Below are 26,455 nucleotides of genomic sequence, written 5' to 3'. Positions count from 1 at the left end.
TATCAGGAGGGAAAAAAATTAGAAGTTTGAAAATGGCTACCTTTTGTTTATTGCAAGTTTATACATTTTATTAATTCCCAAGAAAAATTTGCAAAATCGCTGTAGATAAAGTCACTGCAAAAGCTTTACTCCTTTGGCTGTTATCCAATCTCCAGATCACTTATTGCCAGCACCAATATTGGCCTTAGCAGTTCCCTTGACCTTGCTCATCCTGTTCTTATGGTCCTTTCACTGTTTCTTTGAGATCTTTTTCTTCTCATACAGGCCATGTCATACAAGTTTATGTTTGGGTTCATTTTTCTTAGCATAATCCAATCATGATTCATGCCAAAGCCTGTTGTCTTTCCAAGACCAAAATGAGTTCTGAATCATTATACTGAGATGACATCGGGAGTGGTCTTGCACAGTTTGGCTATTTTTGCCAAATTTCTCTTAGGCACAGTTGCTTTTCCAGGATGGAGAACATCAATAATTTAGTTTCCTCTGAAGTAGTCAGTTAGTCATGAACTTTCTGGTCCAAATAGTTATTGTCCTTCATGATAGTGGTCAACCTTTATAAAATTAATGAGGAAAAGAGCTCTTTTTTAAATTTATATATTTGAAAGGCAGAGTTACAGCTAGATAGAGGGAGAAACAGATTTTCCATCCACTGGTTCACTCTCCAAAAGACCAAGATGACTGGAGCTAGGACAGTCTAAAGCCCAGATCCAGGTGCCAGCAATTTCTTCCCAGTCTCATGTGGGTGGCAGGGGTGCAAGCAACTGGGCTATCTTCTGCTGTTTTCCCAGGTACAATAGCAGGGAGCTGGATCAAAAGTAGAATATTCAAGACTCAAACCATTGCTCATATAGGATGCTGTGCCATTTGGGCTGTGGCTTAATATGCTGCAACACCTTGTTTTTCATTTCTCATATATATAAAATAAATATCCTGGAAAAATCATATACTTTTTTTGCTTTCTTAGTGTATCTGTTGACATTTGTGTCCAAATGTTCTACAACAGGCCTACTAAGTGGCTATCGATTGCCTTCTTAAATTACCAAATTCATTAAATAACTGATTGGATATATTAAAATTTTTCTTTACTTTTTAAGTTAAAGATTATCTTTTTTAAGCGTTTATTTATTTGAGAGGTAGAGTTACAGACAGAGAGAGGGAGAGACAGAGAGAAAGGTCTTTCATCTGTTCATTCACTCCCCAAATGACCATAATGTCTGGAGCTGGGCTGATCTGAAGCCCGGAGTCAGGAGCTTCTTTGGGGTCTCCCACACTGGTGTTGGGGCCCTAGCACTTGGGCCATCTTCTGCTGCTTTCCAGACCATAGCGGGGAGCTGGATCAGAAGAGGAGCAGACAGGACACGAACTGGTGCCCTTATGGGATGCCGGTGTTGCAGACAGAGGCTTAATTTTTCTTCATTTTTGGCCTGGAGTTATCCGTGTTCTGGCTCTTCTGATACTTGGATCAGTTTTAACTGCTTCATTTAGGCCAGGTGTAACTGTCATCCTCGAATTGTTCTGCTGTGTTACAATAGGCAGTGGTGATACCTGCATCCAGTAGTGTTCCAGAAAGGGAGCCTAGGAAAAGTTATTTATTTCACTTTCACACTTGGTTGATGGATTAGCAGAATATAGCAGCTTCCTCTCATTCAGAAGTCTCTATTATCTTGTACGATTTCTGTGGATAAGTCAGAAGCCATTGTGATAGTTACTGTTTATTTTCTAAGGAAATTTTTTTTTCAAGTTTTTTTTTAAATTTTTTTTAATCTTTTTTTTAACTTTTATTTAATGAATATAAATTTCCAAAGTACAGAATATTGATTACAATGGCTTCCCCCCCATAACGTCCCTCCAACCCGCAACCCTCCCCTTATCCATTCCCTCTCCCCTTCCATTCACCTGTGCCTTTCAAGTTGGTCTTTTGGTTTGGTAATTTTCTTGTTATTGTTATAATTATTATTTGGATTTTCTAGCTTCTAATTTCTTTATTTCTGAAACTCCTGTGGGGAAAAATGATGGCCATCCTGAAAAATTCTCTGATTTTTTTTTTCTTTGTTTCTTGTTTTTCCCAATTTCTGTTGTGTCTCAGAAATTCCTTGATTTTATCTTTTATAATAATTATATTGTAACTTTTATTAAAGCTTGCTTTATGATTACTTATATTTTATGATCTCACATTCTTGTTTGATGGTATACCATATTAATTCTATTTTGTTGAACTCTTTCTAACTTTCTGTATTATCTTTGTTTCCTTCTAATTCCCTTTTTTCTTCTGTTTGTTTCTTTAAATCTCTTTAATGTTGAAGGCATTTCCCACATATTAGTAACCCTTAAATATGGGTTTTTAAGAGTAAAACAGAGACGGGGAACTTACATAAACACTGAACCAGTGTCTCCGTTTGAAATCTCTAAGTTCTCCCCTGATTTGTATAACATCTGGTACTCCAAGTTTTGATCTCTCAGGAAATATATAATGAAATTAACTTATTTTGCATAGAAATCTTCCTCTGAACCTTCTTAAATTATACCTTATGCTCTGCTAATGTAGTTGGCCATTTTTTTCATCCCTCTTCTTCATCATAAAGGCCTTTGAAATTTCTTATTTTTGCCTGATTCCTGCTCTTTTTTCTTTTGTTTCACATACTTTCATAAAATTTCTATATTCTTGTTTTAGTTGGGCATGTGGAAAGAGATAAAGATATGTTTAACCAGAAATTTACTGCATTTTGTTTTTAAGATTTTTCCTATTTTGTTGAATGAGTGACAGAGGGAGAAACACAGAGAGAAACAGATCTTCCATCCTCTGGTTTACTCCCCAAATGGCTGCAAAGACCAAGACTGGGCCAAAGCCAAGAGTCTGGAACTCCATCTTGGTCTCCCACATGGGTGTCAGGGACACAAGTACTTGGGCCGTCTTCCACTGCTTTCCCAGACACATTAGCAGGAAGCTGGATCAGAACCAGAGCTGCGGGGACTCTGACCCTCTGATATGGGATGCTGACATGTAAACAGACTATTTCATCCAGTGCATCACAATGCTGGCCTCTAGAAATTTACTCAATTTTCAAAAAGAATATTGAGGCATTATGTCATTCATTAGACTATTCACTGTTGGTACACAAATTTAATTTTATAAAGTGGAACTATATAGGTTTCTATATAGGTTTTGTTCTATATCACTTTGGTACAATTAGAATATCAGTTGTATAATCCTAAAAGAAAAAAAATATCATTTATTATGATTGAGCACCAACTGTTTGCCTCTTACCATCACATCGATAAGCTTTATACCAGCCTAGAAAAGGAGATATGGAACATGTGTTTAGCATAGTTGTTAAGATGCCTGTATCTGACACTGGGGTACCCAGGTTTGGTTCTCAGCTCTAGCATTTTGACTCCCCTTAATATGGAGTCTACATGGTATCTGTGAAAGCTCAAGTGATTGAGTTCCTGCCACCCCCATGGGGGACTTGAATTGTATTCCTGGCTCCTGGATTCAACCCTGCTCAGCCTTAGCTTTTGCAGGCATTTGGAGGTGAACTGTTGGATGCTCTCTAACCCTGTGTTCCTCCTTCTGTCTCTTTCAAATAAATAGGTCAAAGAAAATAAAATTAATAAAGTTATTTCTCCCATTTTAGTGTTTAAGAAAAAGAGTCAAAATGAAAGTAGTATTCCAAGGTAGCATATATCCTTGGGTGTAATTACTGTTTTTCCTCCTCAGATCTATATGACTCCTGTAGGCAAGTTCATACTTTCCCTGTGAAAGTTCAGTAATTGAGTAGACTGAATGACAATAGGTAGGTTAACAGGAGAAAATGAATATACATGGGTGTAGAAACCATACAAAATATGAAACTTAAGTTTTCTTTTCCCTTGGGGACAGCAAGCAGCAGGAGCAGCAGCAGCAGCAGCAGCAACAGCAAAATGGAAAGAGATCTCCATGTAAACAGACTCTCTCTTGGTGTCTGATGTAAAGAGTCATTCTGAGAACCTCAAATGGGTGATGGCTACCTGCATGCCATCACCTGCTTCAAGGAAAGCTGATTCCACTCCCAGCTCAACAGCTAGAACCTAATTAGTCTAAGCCATTATAAAAATCAGTAATTGATTCTGGGGAGGCCATGTGACCCAGCTCTGGCCAATGAGAAGCAGGAGAGATGTGTTCGTGCATTTACCAGGAAAGGTTCTCTTATTCTTAAGGAGACACCAGAAGAAGGTATTTCTGCATCTCCAAAGCTGCAGAAATTCACCTTTCCACCATGAAAAGAGGCAGCTTTCCGGGTGGCAGAATGGACACATGGAGTCATAGATCCACTCTGCTCTGCTTCCATACCTCCTACTCTGTGATACCAGGAAAGAACAGAGACTCATTGTTTCAGGCTTTGCAGGCCAAAAGGCAAAACCAAGAACATTATTTACATACTTATGTGAGTGCAACAAGGGGAAAAATGAACTAATTTTTTATTAATGAAATTTGAAATATAATGATAATAGTATATTTTTTAATGCTACAGATCTACCAGTGAGACAAGTAGGGTTCTTTTTTTTGTAGTTCTCTCTGTCATCAAATTGTGTGTGTGTGTGTGTGTGTGTGTGTGTGTTTTGACAGGCAGAGTTAGACAGTGAGAGAGAGAGAGACAGAGAGAAAGGTCTTCCTTTTTCTGTTGGTTCACCCCCCAAATGGCTTCTACGCCGGTGAGCTGCGCCGATCCGAAACCAGGAGCCAGGTGCTTCCTCCTGGTCTCCCATGTGGGTGCAGGGCCCAAAGACCTGGGCCATCCTCCACTGCACTCCCGGGCCACAGCAGAGAGCTGGACTGGAAGAGGAGCAAGTGGGACAGAATCTGGAATCCCAACTGGGACTAGAACCCAGGGTGCCAGTGCCACAGGTGGAGGATTAGCCAAGTTAGGCGCGGTGCCACCTGCTGTCATCAAATTGTAAAAACATCCTTGAATGGCAGACCATGCAAAACCAAGCAAGGGGCCAGATCTGACACATGGGCTTTAGTTTGCCAACCTCTGTTTTAAGGGAATTTTTATTTTCTAGTTTTTATTGGTTGAAAATTATTTTTCATAAATAAATACTGCTGTTCATAAAAAAAAAGAAACTTTAAAAAAAAAGACATATAGTTGAGGCTTGAATACCCTCTTCATAGAGGGGAAAGAGTAGTGGGGGATGTGTGCAATTTCAGAGAGGTAGTAAGTGATCCTTAAGGAAAATGAATATACCTAAAAAGAGACAATGGCCAGGGGAAAAGTTTCTTTGAGGTCTGCGTGTGGTGTTTCATTTTCCATTTTCTGTGAAAGGCATTTAACGCTCCTGGTTAATAAAATTTCAGTAAAGTGATTGAAGCACACTGTTTTCTTCTTTGTTGGATCCCATCTTTCAGTAGATTAAAGAACTTTAGACAAAACCCTACCCTGCTTTTGCTGCTCCTTGGATGCTCTCATTTTGAAGTCCAAAGCAGCATATGTTGGAGTATTATTTTCTGATCTCCAAATACTCCAAATCTTAGAATTTCTGATGTAAGCATCTTTCTTAGTTTCTTTTTCCTCCCATCTTCTCTACCTCTTCCTTGTTTTTCTTCCTTCTGGAGTTCTGAATTAAGTATAATTATGATGAAGTTTAGTGGAGATAGTTACAGCTGTTTAAACTGTAGATTAAGTAGGATTTGATATACTTGTGATTTCATTTTGACATACTCTCAAAGACATTCAACTTATGGCATTTAAATATTGAAATAGTAAATTACAAAGGAATTATAAATGTATTCTGAGTATTTACTGAAGTTACCAAGTTCTTGAAGTGTAAAGCTAGAGGTGGAAAAGGATAACAAATTAATGCAATATAAAGATGTATAATCTTTTGGAAAAGCAGTTTGACAATATATGTCCACAGTCTTTAAAATGTTGATAACCCCTGATACAGACATCTCATTTTAGAACCATCTCCTAAGGAAGGAATCCAAACTAAATATAAATCTTCAAAATTTTGGTGTTTATTATTAACCAGACAAACATAAAATACGAAACAACCTAAATTTCTTCAATGGGATAATTTTTATTTATTTTTTGAAGATAAAAATAATAAAATTGCATTTTCTAATGTATTTAAACCAAATACAACTTTTTTAAAAAATACAAAATGATTTTAAAAATTAACAAAAAGGGTATATTTCATATGTATTAGGGTTCTTGCTCATGACCACATAGCTTTGCAGTCATATCTGTATCAAGCCATCTACACCTGCAAAGCTGGAGAGAATGCAGAGCATATTGTTGAAAAGTGATGTAAGAGTGGTACAAATATGCAAAATCAAAATAAAAGAAAAAGGGTTAAATCTAAGGAATTAGGGTAGCCATTCATGATTTATATGTGTAATGCAAGAGAGATGATGCATAACCCAGATTTCAGAAATCCTGGAGTTTTGTGAATCCAATAATACAAATTTTAAAATAGTTTTAGCATTTTGAAAAGCCTAACAAATGTGATACATTTACCTGTACTAAGGCTTCACAAGCTAAATGAGTATCAAGTTTTTGTTTCTCTGAATTACATCGATTGAAGTAATGCCTGAAGTTGAATGTAATTTCTGAAGGGAGATAGGTATCTATTTAATAAATTATGGGGAAGCCATAGTATGGAATTGATAATTCTTAAACTTGATATTTTTAAAGGATACCTATAATACTATATGAATATCTGATGTGTTTGGTGAAAAAATACAGAATTTTACTAATTGTACAATAAAAATTAAGTTAGACTTTATATGCATGTACATAGACACAAGAATGGAAGAACATAGACCAAATTGCTGATAGTATTTGTCCCTGAATTCTTGAATTATTGGCAATTTAACTGTTCTTATTGATGCTTTTTTATAGTTGCCATATTTCTTAAAAAGAAAACAGAAGGATTCTAGTTTCTCTTGGCTGATTTTTTAAAAGATTTATTTATTTATTTATTTGAGAGATAGAATTACAGACAATGAGAGGGAGAGACAGAGAGAAAGGTCTTCCTTCGGTTCACTCCCCAAATGGCCTCAACGGCTGGAGCTGCACTGATCTGGAGCCAGGAGCCGGGAGCCAGGAGCCAGGAACTTCTTCCAGTCTCCCATATGGGTACAGGAGCCCAAGGACTTGAGCCATCTTCTACTGCTTTCCCAGGCCATAGAAGAGAGCTGGATTGGAAGAGGAGCAGCCGAGATTAGAACCGGCACCCGTATGGGATGTCGCGCTTCAGGCCAGGGCTTTAACCCTCTGCGCCACAGCTGCAGGTTCTTTAGAGTTCTTCTTAACCTTTGTCTCACCATCTGGGGATATTTCTAATGGGGTAAAATTGGCCTTTTATGGTACTGCATTAACAATTTGCTATATTGAATTCTTGTCATTTTTTATTGTCCCCTTGCTTGCATTCCTTGACTGCATTCTCCCATTTTCTATCTTAACACTCACCATTGGGTTGTCATAATTTATTTTGGTACTTGCTATTTGATATTTTAAGTTTACTGTGTATTTTTATTTATTATGCAACTTTAAATATAATTCATATACAAATTGGAACTTGTTTCTGAAATACTTTATAATAACATATAAATTGTTTTCTAAATATGTTATATTTGAGAAAAGTTAATGTTATATAATGCATCTCAAGAATAAAATGTAAGGGGGAAAAACCTGTTACATTATAAATATTATCCTGTTTTACAAGTAAAGAACATAAGACTTAAGGACATTATTTAAAGAAGTTATCAATGATGCCCTCTGGAATGAGGATTGTGTGTGTGTGTGTGTGTGTGTATCCTAGCTTGATAGTTTCCAGCTTAGAGTTTTTATGTGTTATATGAAATCTACTTAATGTTGCATTTAATATTTAACATATACCAATATTTCTAATTTAATGCAACAAGAAATAAACAACCATTTAGTTTTTTCTTGTCTGACTTTTAAAAGCTATATTACTGGCATGGAGTGGAAGATGCCTGAAGTTTATTTTGAAAGTCAGGAGTGGTGGCCTTGATATCCATGATCCTTGGTTCAAATTCTGCTGTCTGCTACATTTGTGGACACTTGGAGAAGTTTCTTAAGTCTTTAGGCTTCAGTTTTATCTGATGTAAATTAGAAAAATAATATTTATCTTTTAAAGTTGGTTCACAGATTTCTAAAAATATACATACAAACATTCTAGTGCTTTATAATAGTAGTCATTATATTAGTGAAGATTATTTTGATTGCTGATAACCTATAATAACAAACTATGTAAAACTTAATAATAAGACTAAATTTTATACATTCTAATTAGTGGAGCACTTTCATGTATAACATATTTTATCTTTCCCAAAGTTCTGAGAAACATTATTATTCTTAGCTGCTCTTGCATACTAGTGAAAAAGATAGCATTCAGGAAGATTAACTGATGTGAATAGTAAATTATGAAATAGAAATATGAGTCTAAAAGTCCAATTTCAGAGTCTCTGCTTTTTGTACAATAAAATATTGTTTTCTGATTAATAATAAGTAAGTTCACATTCTGAATGACAAACATATTTATTTGGCCTAAAAGTTTTAGTAGATAAATGAATTCCTAACAGATCTAGGTATGAGTTTATTTTTACTAAAAATCAATAATGTATGGGGCAGTTGGCACTGAATAAATTGCATAGTGATTTATAATTTTCTCAGTGTTTTCACATGTATTAGTTTAGTTGTGACATCAGTACGGACAGGATGGGTAGCTACATACATGCATTTCAAATGATAAACTTGAGGTTCTGATGGATGGTATTTTGCTGAAGGTGATGCAGTTATTAATCAGCAGATTTTCATGTGTCCAAATGTACTGTTTTTTCCTCTAATAGGTTTTAAGTATCAAGTTTTACATGGGTGACCTAAATTCTATTTCATTCAGCATTTACTGAATAAGTTTTATGTTTTTTTTAATTTATTTTATTATTTATTTGAAAGAGTTACAGAGAGAGGTGGAGACAGAGAGAGAGGTCTTCCATCTGTTGGTTTACTCCCCAGATGGCCGCAATGGCCGGAGCTGTGCCGATCCAAAGCCAAGCCAGAAGCTTCTCCTGGGTCTCCCACGTGGGTACAGGGTCCCATGGACTTCAACCATCTTCTACTCCTGCCCAAGGAAATAGCAGAGAGCTGGATTGGAAGAGAAGCAGCCGGGACTAGAACCAGTGTCCATATGGGGTGCTGGTGCTTCAGGCCAGAGCTTTAACCCACTGCGCCACAGCACTGGCCCCCAAGTTTTATGTTTAAGAGTGAATGTTCGGTGCCAGCGCTGTGGCATGGGTTAAGCTGCCTTCTGCAGTGCTGGCATCCCATATGGGTGCTTGTTTGAGTCCTGGCTGCTACGCTTCTGATCCAGCTCTGCCATGGCGTTGGAAAGCAGTAGAAGATGGCCCAAGTTCTTGAGACCCTGCACCCACGTGGGAGGCCTGGAAGAAGCTCCTGACTCCTGGCGTCGGATCTGCATAGCTCTGGCCATTGTGGCCATCTGGGGGGTGAACCAGTAAGATGAAAGACCCCCCCCCCCCCGTCTCTCTCTCTGCAACTCTGCCTTCCAAACAAATAAATATTTAAAAAAAAAACAGTGAATATTCTTAGAAATGCAAAATGAACAAGACAGATCCTTGCTGCTCTTGGTTTAGGAGATGGGGAGATAAAACTGAATAATTAGAGATGATTATGATAAGACATAGAATGAAAGATATCAAAACAAATCTAAGTTGTATGTTGGTTAATGAAATCCTAAAAGCTGTTACAGTTTTTCCAGCAATCTCACTACTAGATATATACACACAAGACATGAACTCATTGTATTAAAGAGATACCTACTCTACCATGTTTATAGCAGCCCTATTCACAATAGCCAAAATATAGAATCAACCAAAGTGTCCATGATGAGGTGAATGGATAAAGAAAATATGTTATACATATACAATGGAATATTATTTGGCTGAAAAAAATTAATACTTATCATTTGTAGGAAAATGGTTGGAATTGGTGATGTCATGTTGAGTGAAGTAAGCCAGGCATAGGAAGGCAAATCCTACATATTCTCCCTTGTGTGTGGGAGCTAAAATAAAATCAAATTAGAAATTCAATCTGAACAACTGATTGTTGGTTACTAGAGGCTTGAAGTGTGATGGAAGGGATAAAAGAAGTTTGGATTAAAAGATTGGGAAATCTGAATATGGTTCTTTGTGACAAATATTCTAATATGAAATATTAATATGGAAAATGGAGTCAGAGGTATATGGTAACTTTGTAGTTACTACAGTTTTTTGTAAATTTAAAATTCATAATAATAAAAAAACTGGAATTGATCATAGTTTTTCTTAGCATCAACTACATTTTCACTCTCAAAGGAATTATGGAATGTTGGGCATTGCCTAAAATAGTCCCTAACAACATGGCGCCTGGTGGATGATTGGGGGGCCATGTCTGCAGCCGGCCGCTGAGGTTAAACTGTGAGAGATTGGACCACCTGCAGTGATAGGCCCAATTTATTTCTGAACATATGGACAGTGCATGATCCCTGTACCTCGCTTAAGGTGCCCCTGTACGTGGTCCACCAGTGCCTGCGTGACCTTTTCACTGATTGGCTCCCCTACTGCACATGTCCTTCATAATCTTTATAAGCCTATACGCTTCCTCAATAAAGCAGTTCCTGCTTCGACAGAACTCACAGGTGCTTGTGGTGTGTTCATCACCCGTCGACCTTACCCTTCCCATTCACCTTGTTGGGGAGTGTTTGCGCTGCCCCTGCTGGTCAGGGGACAGTCTCAGGCTTAAGACCCCAACAGCGGACTATGATGTGTGTACTTTACACTGTTCCAAAATTTATAAGAAAAAATAATTAAGATATATTATTACCTACTGGTACTTAATGGAAATATGTATGGAATCATTAAGTTTAGAAATCAGAAAACTTTTTGCTCTGTGTTTTATTTCATTCTATTTAGGTTTAGTTGGGAATTAATGAGTTTTGATAATACTCTTCAACATAATAGTGTATTTATCTTCATCTAAGTAGCGCATTAAAAAAAGTGATAAATGCTCCCCATGCTTTCACATGTTCCTGAAAAAACTTATGCATGTTTAGAGTTAGAGTAATTATATATTTCTTTTAATTAAATTAAAAAATGAACAGTCTGGATTTTCACAAATTTTTTTCAGGAATGTGCGTTTTTTATTTTTTTACGTTTAAAGATGTTTTTACCAGATGAGTGTTAGGTAACTTCTCTGTCCTTAAATATAATACTGGTGATTTTTAATTTAACTAGTAATGTTTTTCATGTCATATTTGACATGTGAAGTAAAAATTTCTGTTTTTTTTTTTTACCAAATCAAAGCTAACAGAGTTAATAAAAATTCAGTTGTATCCTACATGAAGATAAATATATCAGATATTAAAGAATATTATTAAAACCTGTTACATTATAAATATTATCCTGTTTTACAAGTAAAGAACATAAGACTTAAGGACATTATTTAAAGAAGTTATCAATGATACCCTCTGGAATGAGGATTTTATGACCTACTTTCAGGGGAAGTATGTCAGAAAATTCTTTGATAGCAATCTCACAGGAGAAAGGTGGCAGAGGGTCAGAGAGTGACCTTCCTGCTTCTGCTCTTTTTTCAATTTTCACGATGCTCTGTTTTGGAGGAGCATTTTCTTGTACCCCATCACTGTTATTTACTTTTTGTGTCTTCTTTGGAGAAGTCTTATCCTACCTAGGTTTGCATTGGGTCTTCAAAAAAATTCATGGAAGATGTGTATTATGAGGAAAATAATCACTGTTGTCATAATCTTTTGCATTAAAACAGTTATCTTTTAATTACATTTTCCACAAATTTAAAGCAATGTTTACTTATTTGTTTTCATTTGAAGTTCACAGGCATAGACAAGCAGAGAAAGATCTCCCACCCACTGGTCATTCCCCAAATGCTTGCAATAGCAAAGACTGGGCCAGGCTGAACCTAGGAGCAAGGAACTCTGGGTCTCCCAGGTGGGAGGCAGGAATCTAAGTAGTTGAACCATCTGCTGCTTCCAAAAGTTCACATTAACAGAAAGCAAGATTGGAAGTGGAGAAGCTGGTATTCAAACCAGGCACTTTGCTAGTGGTGACTTAACTGCTCAGTCAAATGCCACCAGCTTTTTGTAGTGTGTGTGTGTGTATATATATATATATATATATATATATATATATATAAATGTGTGTGTAAGAGTTGGATTTCATCTCATACAGATGGTTCACTACTTACAATGATTTTACTTGCAATTTTTCAACTTTGTAATAATATAAAACTTGTATACTTTCAGTAGAAATCACCCCTCAAAATTGAATTTTGATAATTTCCCAAACTGGCAATATTTTTTTATTATACTGTTTTTCACCAGGCAGCAGCATCTCGTTGTAGTGCCCAGTTAGACACATGGTCACAAGGCTGAACAACCAACACTACAGTGTACTATGTTGTTAGACTATGATGTTATGTAGTAAAGTATATTAAATGCACTTTCAGCCTGTGATAATTTCAAGTTATAATAGACTTCTGGACATAACTGCATTGTATGTTGAAGATCACCTCGATACATTTGTAGACATATAGCTATAAAACTGTTTAGTCCAAATAGAATTTAGTCTGGGGTTCTCTTTAATACTACAGTTACTGCTGCTATAATAATGTTGTCAGCTAACTATTGGAGCAGATTTTCATAGGTTCCAACTAAGTGCTTTGTAAGCAACATCTTATTTAAAAACCACCTATCATAGAGGAACTGTATTATTTTATAGACAAAGAAACTAAGAGTAGAATTTAAAGCTGAGGCTGGCACTGTGGCTCACTTGGTTAATCCTCCGCCTGCGGCACCGACATCCCATATGGGCACCGGGTTCTAGTCCCAGTTGTTCCTCTTCCAGTCCAGCTCTCTGCTGTGGCCCAGGAGGGCAGTGGAGGATGGCCCAAGTACTTGGGCCCCTGCACCTGCATTTGAGACCAGGAAGAAGTACTTGGCTCCTGGCTTTGGATCAGCACAATGCAGACAATAGCGGCCATTGCGGGGTGAACCAACGGAAAGAAGACCTTTCTCTCTGTCTCTCTCTTTCACTGTCTATAACTCTACCTGTCAAATAAATAAACTAATTAATTAAAAATTTAAAAAAGAATTTATGACTTGAAAGTTTGTTGTCATAATAAGAAGGAATACGCCTTTCTCTATAAAAATATTTATCCTTTGATTGGATATTGTAATTATTGTGGTTGAATAGAAGATGTCTTGAGGGAGAGATTAAATTGAGTTTGGTGAAAAAGTTCTGGAGGCAACAAAAGAATCATAGACAATTACTGCCTTATCTCATTTGAGTCTAAGTAGTTTTTGTTCAGTTGAGGAAAAGGAGTCTTTATGGAAAAATGGGTTAAAGGGTCCAAGGCAGGAAGTGGATTGTTTCACCAATCAAGTGAGTTTTTTATTTGCTCTAGTTTCTGTCTTTATATTAATAAAGACTGAATATTTGGTGCTAAAATTTCATACATCTTTAGGAGGTATGTATGGAATGGCAAATATGTTCTTTTTCCTTAGATTTTAGCATTATTATTTCTTATATGGATATTTAATGTCATTGGAGAATTAGACAAACTTTATAGAGTATACTTACACAAGCCTAGACAATATAACCTACTACATACCTAGGCTATATGGTAGGTATATATGGTATAGCCTTTTGTACCTAAGGCCATGAGGAGCAAAGCAACATGAGATCAAATCAGGCATAAGAGAAAATTATGCAGATAAGAGATACAGTAAACAGTGTTGTGGTATAGTGTGTTAAGGCATCACTTGTGACACTGGAATCTTTATTAGAATATTGGTTTGAGTCCCACCCTCTCCACTTATCATCCAGCTTTCTACTAATGTGCTTGGGAAAGCAGCTGAGGATGGCCCAAGTACTTGAGTCTCTGCCACCCATGTGGGAACAGGTTGTACTTGCTGGATACTGACTTCTACTTAGAGTATACTTGGCTGCTAAGGCCATTTGGGGAGTGAACCAGCAATGGAATGTCTGTCTGTCTGTCTCTCTCTCTCTGTTCTTCCTTTCAAATAAATCAAATCTTCAAAAACAATACTAAAGAACAAACCCATAAGATGTATGAGGCTCTTGCTGACATAACAAAACATCCTATTTTCTTGTAAACTTTCTTTGTAAGTAGAAGGACAACACTCGAAAATAATGAAAAAAAAGTATATAATAAAGTAAAATCCACACATCAGTCACATAGTGGTTTATTATCAAGTGTTATGCTCTGTACATAACTGGATATGCTAAAGTTTCATACAACTGGCAGTACAGTAGGTTTGTTTACACTAGCATCACCACAAACATATGAGTTATGCATTGTAATACAGCATCCTGATGGATATGATGTTACAAGGCAATGTGAAGTTTTCAGTTACATTGTTATCTTGAGATCATAGTTACTCATATGGACTGTCACTGACCAAAATGTTGGATAGTGCATGATTGTATATGTACATATGAGATAAAACAGTTATCTTTCAAAGTTGCTTAGTGATGAGTAGATTCCTAGGGCATTCAGTTAAAATGATTGTTAAATAATGCTTACTTTCAGAGAGAAAAAATAGTCACTTACAGGTCATTAGCTTGTTGTCCTTGAAAAAAGTACTAAACCAGATGTTGATAGACCCTTTGTCTTAGTTTAGGGTTCTGTAATAAAGTATTAAAGACCCAGTGAGTTATCAACAACAGATATTTGGGAGCTATATAGGAATTGGACACAAACCAAGACACAAACCATTACTCAAAGGGATGCTGGCATCACAGGTGGCAGCTTTACCTGCTAAATCACAACACCAGCTCCTTGAGTCACTTTTTAATTACCAGCTGGTTTCAGAGGTTCAAATAGAGTTTTAGAGGCTAGAATTCCAAGATAAGGATGCCAACAAGTTTGAGGTCTGATAAGAGTATTCTTCTCAGTTTTAAACTGCCATCTTTTTTTTTAAACATTTATTTTGTTGAATGGCAGAGTGACAGGAAGAGCGAGAGATCTAGCTTTTGGTTCACTACCTAAATGGCCACAATAGCTAGGACTGAACAAGGCCAAAACCAGGAGCCAGGAGCTTTCTCCTGGTCTCCCAGTTGGGTGCAAGTTCTAGTGCTCTGGTACGGGATGCCGCCAGCCTCATTAGCAGCGGCTTAACATGCTGCACCACAATGCCAGTCACTAAATTGCCATCTAATTGCTCTAACCTTGTATGGTGTAAAGAGGCCGGGAAAGCTGTATAGAGTTGCTGTTATCAAGGTACCAATTCTGTTTATAAGGACTTTACTCACATGACCTAATTAACTCCCAAAGAGCCCAACACATTTTTTTTAATGATTTATTTATTAATTTGAAAAGCAGAGTTACACAGAGGGCTTTCCATCCACTTGTTCATTATCCAAGTGCCCTCATTGACCAGGGCTGAGACAGGAGCTTCATCTGGGTCACATATGTGAGTGGTAGGCCCAAGCGCTTGGGCCATCTTCTGCTGTTTATCCCAGGCCATTAGCAGGGAGAGGGATTGGAAGTGGAGTAGCCAGGACTTGAACTGATGGCCATATGGGATTCTTCTGTTGTAGGCAGCAGCTTAACCCACTATGCCACATCGTCAGCCCCAGATCCCACCTCTTAATATCCTCACTTGAAGATTAGGATTTGAGTGTATGAATTTTGAGGGGAGCACAAACATTGTCCAAATATACCTCATTGTAATACATTACACTTGAATTGGCTCCAGTTTTATCACTAATACATTTTGTCTGTAAGTAAAAACCTTTTACCTTCCCAAATCTGAGTTGTCTTCTGTTTTAATTTTTTTTTTTTTTTTTTTTTTGACAGACAGAGTTAGACAGCGAGAGAGAGAGACAGAAAGAAAGGTCTTCCTTCCATTGGTTCACTCCCCTAATGGCCACTACGGCCGGTGCGCTGTGCCGATCTGAAGCAAGGAGCCAAGTGCTTCCTCCTGGTCTCCCATGCGGGTGCAGGGCTCAAGGACCTGGGCCATCCTCCACTGCACTCCTGGGCCACAGCAGAGAGCTGGACTGGAAGAGGAGCAAGCGGGACAGAATCTGGCGCCCCAACCGGGACTAGAACCCGCGGTGCCAGCACTGCAGGCAGAGGATTTGCCAAGTGAGCCACGGCGCCAGCCTTCTGTTTTAAATCTTAAATAGTAATATGTGCTATATAACTTCAGAATTTTTCTCTAATTCTTTAGTTATTGGAAATTTACTCTTTTATAGATCTGTTTTCTGGCCTACATAGATCAACTGATTGTTTTTCTCTGGTCTTCAGTGCTTATTTACTATAGATGTGGCTTAGAGGCTTCTATTGCCCTTAGGGTACCAATGTTTTGATTTTTTCCTACTTTTATAATTTTCACATCCAAATATAAGGTGTTATATGTTAAAAATTCAAAATAAAACACTGTCATTGACTTCATGTTACCTCGCAGCAGGTAGGAAATATGACAAGGCAACGGATGAGGGAATGCTAATTTAGAAAGAATAAGTAGTTTGTAAATGTCTCCCTTGGTAATGCATGGTAGCACTCGTAACCATTTTACAAGAAGTTCTATGAGGACAGATACTGATATTTGTTCATGTTCTATCTTCAGTGATAGGGACAATAGGTATGGCTCAAGGAATGTTACTGATAGATGATAGTTTTAAAAACTCAGAGCAATTCAAACATCTGCTCATTCAGCAACAATTATGGAAAACCTAATGATTGTATATACTTCATTCTGGTTAATTTTGATTAAAGATTTGTATAAATTACCTTTAGGGTTTCTTACTCACCAGATCTGGCCTTGGCTATTGGAAACTTTATGTTTCTTTTTTTTTCCCATCCTTTGGTCAATCTATTGCCTCTCTTCCTCTGTAGTGGAACTTGCCTGATAAATCATGATTTTTATTTGTTCTCCTACTCTGCTTTCAGTGCCATTTTGGTCTAGAACACAGAGAATATTTCTTTTTCCCTGCTCAGCCATCATTGAGAGGGAAGCTCTCAAAAAAGCAACATTTCAAAGAAAATCCTGTGATAGACTAAAATTAAGCAGTTTGCCATTTTCAGTGAAGATCAGTGGCCACTCTGGTGGAAAATGTGTTCAATTGTTCTTGTAAATCAAAGAGAATTATGGTGCTATTGTATTATTTCTTTCATATATACTGTGCTGACATTTTCTTTTTAGTAAATTGGACTTAAAATATAGCGTTTCAAGTGCATTTAGGGAATTTTATTTTAGTCCCAAAAGTTCTTTGACAATTTTGGAAAAAATCTTCTTTTATATTTTTTTTTCAAAATATTACTCTAGAGCTATGTGAAAAGTAATCAATGAAACAGAATTATTGGTATTAAAAGTATCTACTAAATTATATTAAGATATACATTCAAATAGATACAAAAATTGTTCCATACCTAAAATATTGCAAATTAGCTACAAGGCTTCACCATTTAGAATCATATCTTTTAATGTAAGTACCATATATAACAAATTATACTTATATTTCTCTATTTAACTGTTAGATATCATATATATGAAAGATACACTTTAAAATAGCTAAAATACAATTGAGTCTTTTGTTAAAAGATTTATTTATTTCAAAGGCAGAGTCACAGAGAGGCAGAGGCAGAGGCAGAGGCAGAGAGAGAGAGAGAGAGAGGTCTTCTATCTGCTGGTTCACTCTCCAGAAGGCTTAATGGCCAGAGCTGAGCCAATCTGAAGCCAGGAGCCAGGATCTTCTTCCAGGTGTCCTACGTGGGTGCAGGGGCCCAATTAAAAAGTTACTCAAGGATCTGGTGTTGTGATTTAGCGGATAAAGCTGCCACCTTGTGACATTAGCATTCCATATGGGTTCTGGTTTGCTGCTCAAGTTCCTATATAGCTCCCTAATAATGACCTGTGAAAAGCAGCAGAATATGGCCCAAGTGTTTGGGCCCCTGTCACGCAAATGGTAAACCCAGATGACACTCCTGGCTGCTGACTTTTTCTTGACCCAGTCTTGGTCGTTGCAGCCATCTGGAGAGTGAATCAGTTGGTGGAAGATCTCTCTCTCTCTCTCTCTCTCTCCCTCTCCCTCTCCCTCTCCCTCTCCTTCTCCCTCCCTCCCCCTAAAACTCTTGAATTTTCAAATAAATAAATAAATCTCAGTTTTTGAAAGATATCTTGTTTGGTTTAATGTTTTAGTGGTTATTAATAAAGTGCTAAAAGCATTCACATGAAGGTTTTCTTGTAACCATGACTGAGTGAATAACAAAGAGTGAGATGGGCCCGTTCTTTCCACTGGGATCTCACATCAAAGAAGGAGGTACCTTTCTCTGAAGGGAGGAGAGAACTTCCACTTTGACCATGGCCTTGTCTAAATATGATCAGAGTTGGTGAACTCAGGGGGCTTCCATAGCCTTGGCAGCTCATGACAAGAGCCTAGGGCGATTACTGAGGCCATAAACAAGAGTGTCAATTTGTTAAGTCAACAACAGGAGTCACTGTGCACTTACTCCTCATGTAGGATCTTTGTCCTTAGTGTGCTGTACATTGAGATTTAATGCTATAACTAGTACTCAAACAGTATTTTTCACTTTATGTTTCTGTGTGGGAGCAAACTGTTGAAATCTTTACTTAATGTATGTTAAACTGATCTTCTGTATATAAAGAGAATCGAAAATGAATCTTGATGTGAATGGAAGGGGAGAGGGAGTGGGAAAGGGGAGGGTTGCGGGTGGGAGGGACGTTATGGGGGGGAAGCCATTGTAATCCATAAGCTGTACTTTGGAAATTTATATTCATTAAATAAAAGTTAAAAAAAAGAGATGGGTTGATCTGTAGGAGTTTGTTTAGTTTCATAAGAAATTGCCAAGCTATTGTTCAAAGTGACTGAACCATTTTGTATTTTCATTAGAAGTGAGTGAGAGACCATGTTGCTTCTCATCCTAACTCAGCATTTGGTGACATCAGTATTTTGTATTTCAGTATGTCTGAAGTCTTAAAAATATCTAATCAGGCATTTTCATTTATACAGCTGAAGAATTACTATATTTTTATTTAGCTTACTATTATTGTTCTCATTGTGTTTTTTTTTTCTGTCCATATGTCCTACTTTTTTTCTACATTGATTTTTCTCCTTTTGCTTCATTTCGAATTGATCAAATTTTGTGTTTATTCTATGTGTATGTGAGTTAAGTTAAAACATAACAATTATACATATTTATGGGGTATACTATGACATTTCAGTGAATGCATATAATGTATTATGATCAGATTACATTTAGTGGCATTTTTCATATCAGGTATTATTTCTTTGTGTTGAGGATATTTAACATCCTCCTTACTGGCCATTTTTTTTTTTTTTACTGGCCATTTTGAAACATGAAGTTAATGACTTTCAACTCTAGTTATCCTAGCATATTATCAAACAGTAGAAATTATTCCTCTCATGCAGCCATTCTCCGGTACCCTCTAACCAACCACTCGCCATTCCTTATTGCTCAACACCCTTTCCAAGCTGTATTAAGCACTATACTTTTTTTAAAAAAAGATTTATTTATTTGAAAGAGTTACACAGAGAGGAGAGGCAGAGAGAGAGAGGTCTTCCATCCGATGGTTCACTCCCCAATTGGCTGCAACGGCCGGAACTGCACGGATCCAAAGCCAGGAGCCAGGAGCCAAGAGTCAGGAGCCAGGAGCTTCTTCTGGGTCTCCCATGTGGGTGCATGGGCCCAAGGACTTGGTCCATCTTCTACTGCTTTCCTAGGCCATAGAAGAGAGCTGGATTGGAAGAGGAGCAGCCGGGACTAGAACCGGTGCCCATATGGGATGCCGGCGCTTCAGGCCAGGGTGTTAACCCGCTGAGCCACAGCATTGACCCAGTGACCACTTTTCTACTCTATTTCTAGGAGATAAACCTTTCTAGGTTCCATATATAAATAATAACATGCAGTACACTATCATTTTGTGCCTTGCTTATTTCTGTTAGCATCATGTCCTCACATTCCATCCATGTAGCTGCAAATGTCAGAATTTCTTTGCTGAATTAATATTCAGATATACATGGATTCCATGTTTTATTTATTCATCCATCTGTGGCATCTAGTTTGATTCTTTATCTTGGCTTGCATGACTAGTACTGTAACAAACATGGATATGCAGATATCTCTTCATCATACTGATTTAATTTCCTTTGGCTATATACCCAGTATTGGTATATGTCAATTGTAGTCCTGAATCATATGTCAGTTTAGTCCTGATTTTCTTTAGGGAACTTGTGTAATGTTCTCCATAATGTTTGTGCTAATTTACATTTACACCAATGTTGCTGAGCAACTCCACAAGCTAGTTGGAGGTGTTGCTGTAGAACTCCCAAACAGGGTCTATTCACCCCATGCACAGAAAAGCCAATCTCTGATAACAGGATGGTGGAAGAAAGTAGGTATTCATTGCAGAGTGCAGAGTAAGGAGCTGTGTAGGTATTGCTTAATTCCCAAGTTCCCAAGGAGTTAGGCGTGAAGGTTCTTGTAGATTGAAATTGGGGCTTAGAGGTGTAAGATTAGCTTGTGTCCAACTCCCTGGTTGGTCAGTGGTACCTGTAATCTTTCTTTGATTGGTCAGTAATTCTTGGCTCTTTACAGAGTTCATGATGGCCAGGTGGGCTCCAGTTGGCCTGGGGAACATGTGAAGTTGACAGTTACATTCTGCCCACACCTAGAATTCCCCTAGGCAAACGCCTCTGGACAATACAGTCTATTAAGCTCCTTATCTATTGGAGAAGCAAATGACTCTTTGAGTCCTGTGATTATAACCTTGCAGGCTCAGTGTGCCCCTCCCTCAAGTAAGTGAATTCCTTATTGTAAAGGACAGGCAAAGACACCCTGGACTGGGGGAGACAGACATGAGGCTGGTCTGTGTGTGCCTTTACATTATGGGGCTTTGGAGTCACCAATAGTGTATGAGAGTTCCCTTTTCTCTGTATCTGCCACAGTAGTGTTATTATTAATATTGTTTATGATACCTACATTAACTGTCATGTGTTTGTACTTTCCTCCATTTTTTCTTCCATCTGTTTGGAATTGATAACCTGTATAAATATTATTTTGGTTGTTATTCTTCAATATTACCATATATATATATATATATACACACACACACACAAAATGTAAAGTTAAATAATTGTTTAGGATTAGGATCTTAGAACGTTTGAATCTGCTTCTGCTGCTTAGTTAATTGATATTTTTGTTTTTCCTTTAAATTTAATTTTCCCTTAAAGTTGCCTTACTTCTTTAAAAAAAAAAATTCATTTGGATCTAGTGTTTTTAAACACACTAATCTCTATATCTCCTCTAATTTCCTTGTCACCAGTGACTTTTATCTACTGGCACAAATAGTTTTTTGATTAACCATACACATATTAATTGAATGTACTCTGTGAAGATCACCATCTCAGGTTCTATCAAATTTTCTTTAAGATGTTTGAGAGATAGAGTTAACAGACAGTGAGAGGGAGAGACAGAGAGAAAGGTCTTCCTTCCGTTGGTTCACTCCCCTCATGGCTGGAGCTGTGCTGATCCGAAGCCAGGAGCCAGGTGCTTCTTCCCTGTCTCCCATGTGGGTACAAGGGCACAAGGACTTGGGCCATCTTCTGTTGATTTCCTAGGACATAGGAGAGAGCTGGATTGGAAGAGGGGCAGCTGGGACTCGAACCAGTGCCCATATGGGATGCTGGTGCCCCAGGCAGAGGATTAACCTATTGCACCACAGTGTTGTCCCTTTCTATGAAATATTATACTTGTACATTTTTTGAGCTACAAGGAAATTTTGTTAGTGGAATAACAACTCAATTTAAAATCAGAACTCTGTTTTTTCTGAATCAGCCTAAGAAAGTTTTTTCACCACACCATATTGCTTGCTATAAAATATGGTCTGTGCCCTAAAGAAAAAGATATAACATATACATATGTAAAGTTCAATTGAAATAAGTGCTTTAGTAACAGTTGAAAAAAGGGAAGACAACTGGAAAAGGGCTGTAAAAAGGCAGTGCATGATTAATTATAGGACTAGCCATGCTGATATGTTTTAGTTATTTAGAGAAGGAAACTATATACTACTCTGTGATTTTATTAGCACTGTCACACACACACACACATATATATATATACACATATATACATTTGCACATATACATATATACATATATATATATACTGAGATGTATCTAATTTGGATATATCTTATCTCCCCACTTACATTGTAAGCTCGTGTGTGTAGAAACCATTATCTTCATTTGTATTTTTCTGAATCTACATGCCATATAACATTAGGTAAATTGCTAAAACTATTTGAGGATTTATTAGATTCATTGATATTATTTCTTTTTAAATATAAAAATATTTCCAAGATACAAATGAGTTCATGTTAATATATGGTATAATTAAATATACTGTAATTAAATCTACATTTGAATGTTCCCAAATGCGGAACATTCTGTCTGTATAAAGTTTATATAATACATGTTATAGCAGTATACATATATACTGATTATATATGTAATAATATTATATCTCTATTACTCATTAAGTAAATTTTAATGGTTTCAGTCATTAAAATATATCATTATCTCATTATATTTTAGCTTTCATGAATATTAGTAAATATATGAAGGACTGTACGATTAAGTAAAAAAAAGTTCAGGAGAGATCACATTATATGAACATTATATTTGTGAAGAGTAATTACATTTGTATATAATTTTCTGTAAGAAAATTCTGTAAGAAAATTATATACAAATGTAATTTTTTTTTGACAGGCAGAGTGGACAGTGAGAGAGAGAGAGAGAGAGACAGAGAGAAAAGTCTTCCTTTACCGCTGGTTCACCCTCCAATGGCCGCCTTGGCTTGTGCACTGCGGCTGGTGTATCACCCTGATCCGAAGCCAGGAGCCAGGCACTTCTTCTGATACTCCCATGCAGGTGCAGGGCCCAAGCACTTGGGCCATCCTCCACTGCACTCCCGGGCCGCAGCAGAGAGCTGGCCTGGAAGAAGAGCAACCAGGACAGAATCCGGCGCCCCGACCAGGACTAGAACCCAGTGTGCTGGCGCCGCAGGTGGAGGATTAGCCTATGGAGCCACGGCGCTGGCCAACAAATGTAATTTTTAATAAGAAACCAATATTGACCCAAGCATAACTCATCAAATATATAAAACTAATATTAGTGTTAAGTATGGCATAGATATTAAATTTGTTTAATATTACATCAAAACATTTCAAGAATTAAAAAGCACCCATTCTAAGTGTACAGTTTAATGAAATTTTGCCATTGTGTGAACCTTTATAACTACCACCATATTTTCACACCAGTTGTTTTACAGTCATTGTCTACTAATGCCACCATCTTTATTATTTCAGGATCTCTTTCTGTTGTCTGATTTTTTTCTTGATAATGAGTTTTATTTTCTTGTTTTTTCACATGTCTAATAACTTTGATTATGGCTAAGAGTATTATAGGTGAGTATTAAACTGATGAATAATTGACATTTTATTTGAAAGATTGTCGAACTTTCTTTGGCAGGTAGATACATTGTGATCGGGTATGTAAGACAGGTTTGAAATATCCTGTGTACTAGGCAAGTGTGGCTCTCCAGTGATGGTTTGACACTTTTGAGTTTTCAACTAAATGATGCAATCCAGGATGTCTCTCTCTACATTCTGGCTAGTTAGAGTCTTGGGAACTGTTCAATATATTGCTTGCCTCATTTATTTCTTTTTTTTTCCCAGACTAATGGCCAATATGTGCATAGCTTATTATTGAGCAAATAATTCAATGGCTCCCTGTAAAGCTTGCTAGATCTCTTTCTTTGTGTAGCTCCATAAACTATGATATTCTGCTCTGGACATTTTAGCTTCCAAAACTCCCCTAAATACTAATTTCAGTTTCTTTAACTCTTAGACCTTTTGTTCTACATCTAGAAAGTGCTTCAAGGCAGAACACTGGAATGGTTATAGGATCACTCTCCATAATTTTTTTCTTTCAAGCATCAACAATTGCCTGTTGTCAATTTCTGCTTTTGTTTTAAATTTTTTTCCCAGTGCATTTGTTTTTGGTTTTGTTTTGTTTTGCCTTATGCCTGTCGAAGGACAAGCCTGGTCTTATTTATTTTCTCATGGTTTATAGATAAAGCTCAACATCAGATGTAAATTAAAATTATTTCATTCATAAATGCATATTTTTAATATTAATACCACTACTTGAAATAAAGACTTAAATATACGACCTGACACCATCAAATTATTAGAGAGCATTGGAAAACCCTGCAAGATATAGGTACCGGCAATGACTTCTTGGAAAACACCCCAGAGGCACAGGCAGTCAAAGCCAAAATTAACATTTGGGATTGCATCAAATTGAGAAGTTTCTGTACTGTAAAAGAAACAGTCAGGAAAGTGAAGAGACAACTGACAGAACGGGAAAATATATTTGCAAACTATGCAACTGATAAAGGGTTGATAACCAGAATCTACAAAGAAATCAAGAAACTCCACAACATCAAAACAAACAACCCACTTAAGAGAGATGGGCCAAGGACCTCAATAGACATTTTTCAAAAGAGGAAATCCAAATGGCCAACAGAAACATGAAAAAATGTTCAAGATCACTAGCAATCAGGGAAATGCAAATCAAAACCACAATGAGGTTTCACCACACCCCAGTTAGAATGGCTCACATTCAGAAATCTACCAACAATAGATGCTGGAGAGGATGTGGGGAAAAAGGGACATTAACCCACTGTTGGTGGGAATGCAAATTGGTTAAGCCACTATGGAAGTCAGTCTGGAGATTCCTCAGAAACCTGAATATAACCCTACCATTCAACCCAGCATTCCCACTCCTTGGAATTTACCCAAAGGAAATTAAATTGGCAAACAAACAAGCTGTCTGCACATTAATGTTTATTGCAGCTCAATTCACAATAGCTAAGACCTGGAACCAACCCAAATGCCCATCAACAGTAGACTGGATAAAGAAATTATGGGACATGTACTCTATAGAATACTATACAGCAGTCAAAAACAACGAAACCCGGTCATTTGCAACAAGATGGAGGAATTTGGAAAACATCATGCTGAGTGAATTAAGCCAGTGCCAAAGGGACAAATATCATATGTTCTCCCTGATCGATGACAACTAACTGAGTACCAAAGGGGAAACTTGTTGAAATGAAATGGACACTATGAGAAACAGTGACTGGATCAGCTCTTGTCCTGACGGTTGATGTACAATGTAATACTTTATCCATTTTAGTATTTTTTTTTTTGTTCTAGTACCATTGGTTGAACTCTGTAATTAACACACAATTATTCTTAGGTGTTTAAATTTTAACTGAAAAATGATCCCTGTTAGGAATTTGGAAAACATTATGCTGAGTGAAATAAGCCAATCCCAAAGGGACAAATACCACTTGTTCTCCTTGATAGGTGACAACTAACTGAGCACCAAAAAGGAAACCTGTTAAAGTGAAATGAACACTATGAGAAACAGTGACTTGATCAGCCCTCACCCTGACTGTTGATGAGCAACTTGATATGTTATCCCTCTTAGTATTTTTTGTTTGTTTGTTCTACTTAATACTTTTGGTTGAATATGTAATCAATACACAATTCTTCTTAAGTGCTGAAACTTAACTGAAAAGTGATCACTGTTAAATATAAGAGTGGGAAGAAGAGAGGGAAGAGATGTGCAATTCGGGACATGCTCAAGCTGACTTACCTCAAAGGGTAGAGTTAGAAACATACCAGGGGATTCCAATTCAATCCCATCAAGGTGGCATGTACCAATGCCATCTCACTAGTCCCAGTGATCAATTTCTGTTCACAATTGATCATAATGATAGGACTAAGAGTCAAAGGGATCACATAAACAAGAATAGTGTCTGCAAATACTAGCTGATAGAATCAAAAAGGGAGAGAATGATCCAACATGGGAAGTGAGATACACAGCAGACCCATAGAATGGCAGATGTCCTAAATAGCACTCTGGCCTCATAATGAGCCCTTAAGGCATGCGGATCCAGCTGAAAAGCCCATGAGAGTATTTCAGGCATGGAAAGCCAAGACACTCTGGGGGGAAAAAAAAAACTAAACTAAATGAAAGATCTCTGTGAGTGAGATTCCAGTGGAAAGAACGGGTCATCAAACAAGGAGGTAGCTTTCTCTGAAGGGAGGAGAGAACTTCCACTTTGACCATGGCCTTGTCTAAATATGATCAGATTCAGTGAATTCAGGGGGCTTCCATAGCCTTGGCAGCTCATGACAAGAGCCTAGGGTGATTACTGATGCCATAAACAAGAGTGTCAATTTGTGAAGTCAACAACAGGAGTCACTGTGCACTTATTCC

General features: G+C 37.2%; 1 protein-coding gene and 1 pseudogene across 11 annotated transcripts in view; one reads left to right on the top strand and one right to left on the bottom strand.

Moving 5' to 3' along the window:
- The window catches only part of NAALADL2 (N-acetylated alpha-linked acidic dipeptidase like 2), a 1,435,315-nt gene that overhangs the window by 117,003 nt on the left and 1,291,857 nt on the right, over window positions 1-26,455 (top strand). For 4 of the 11 annotated variants that reach the window (XM_070072492.1, XM_070072490.1, XM_070072489.1 and 1 more), the window contains one exon: window positions 15,915-26,455. This exon is cut by the window's right edge and continues 44,691 nt beyond it. The exons of the other annotated variants lie outside the window; for them this stretch is intronic. The gene's annotated coding sequence lies outside the window, so the exon portion shown is untranslated. The remainder of the gene's footprint in view (window positions 1-15,914) is intronic. 11 annotated transcript variants of the gene reach the window in all.
- LOC138849336 (small ribosomal subunit protein eS24 pseudogene) lies at window positions 157-525 on the bottom strand (annotated as a pseudogene).

Source organism: Oryctolagus cuniculus, chromosome 4, assembly GCF_964237555.1.
Source record: "Oryctolagus cuniculus chromosome 4, mOryCun1.1, whole genome shotgun sequence".
Lineage (NCBI taxonomy): Eukaryota > Metazoa > Chordata > Mammalia > Lagomorpha > Leporidae > Oryctolagus > Oryctolagus cuniculus.
The sequence above is the reverse complement of the archived record's forward strand: the minus strand, read 5'-3'. Positions and strand labels throughout refer to the sequence as shown.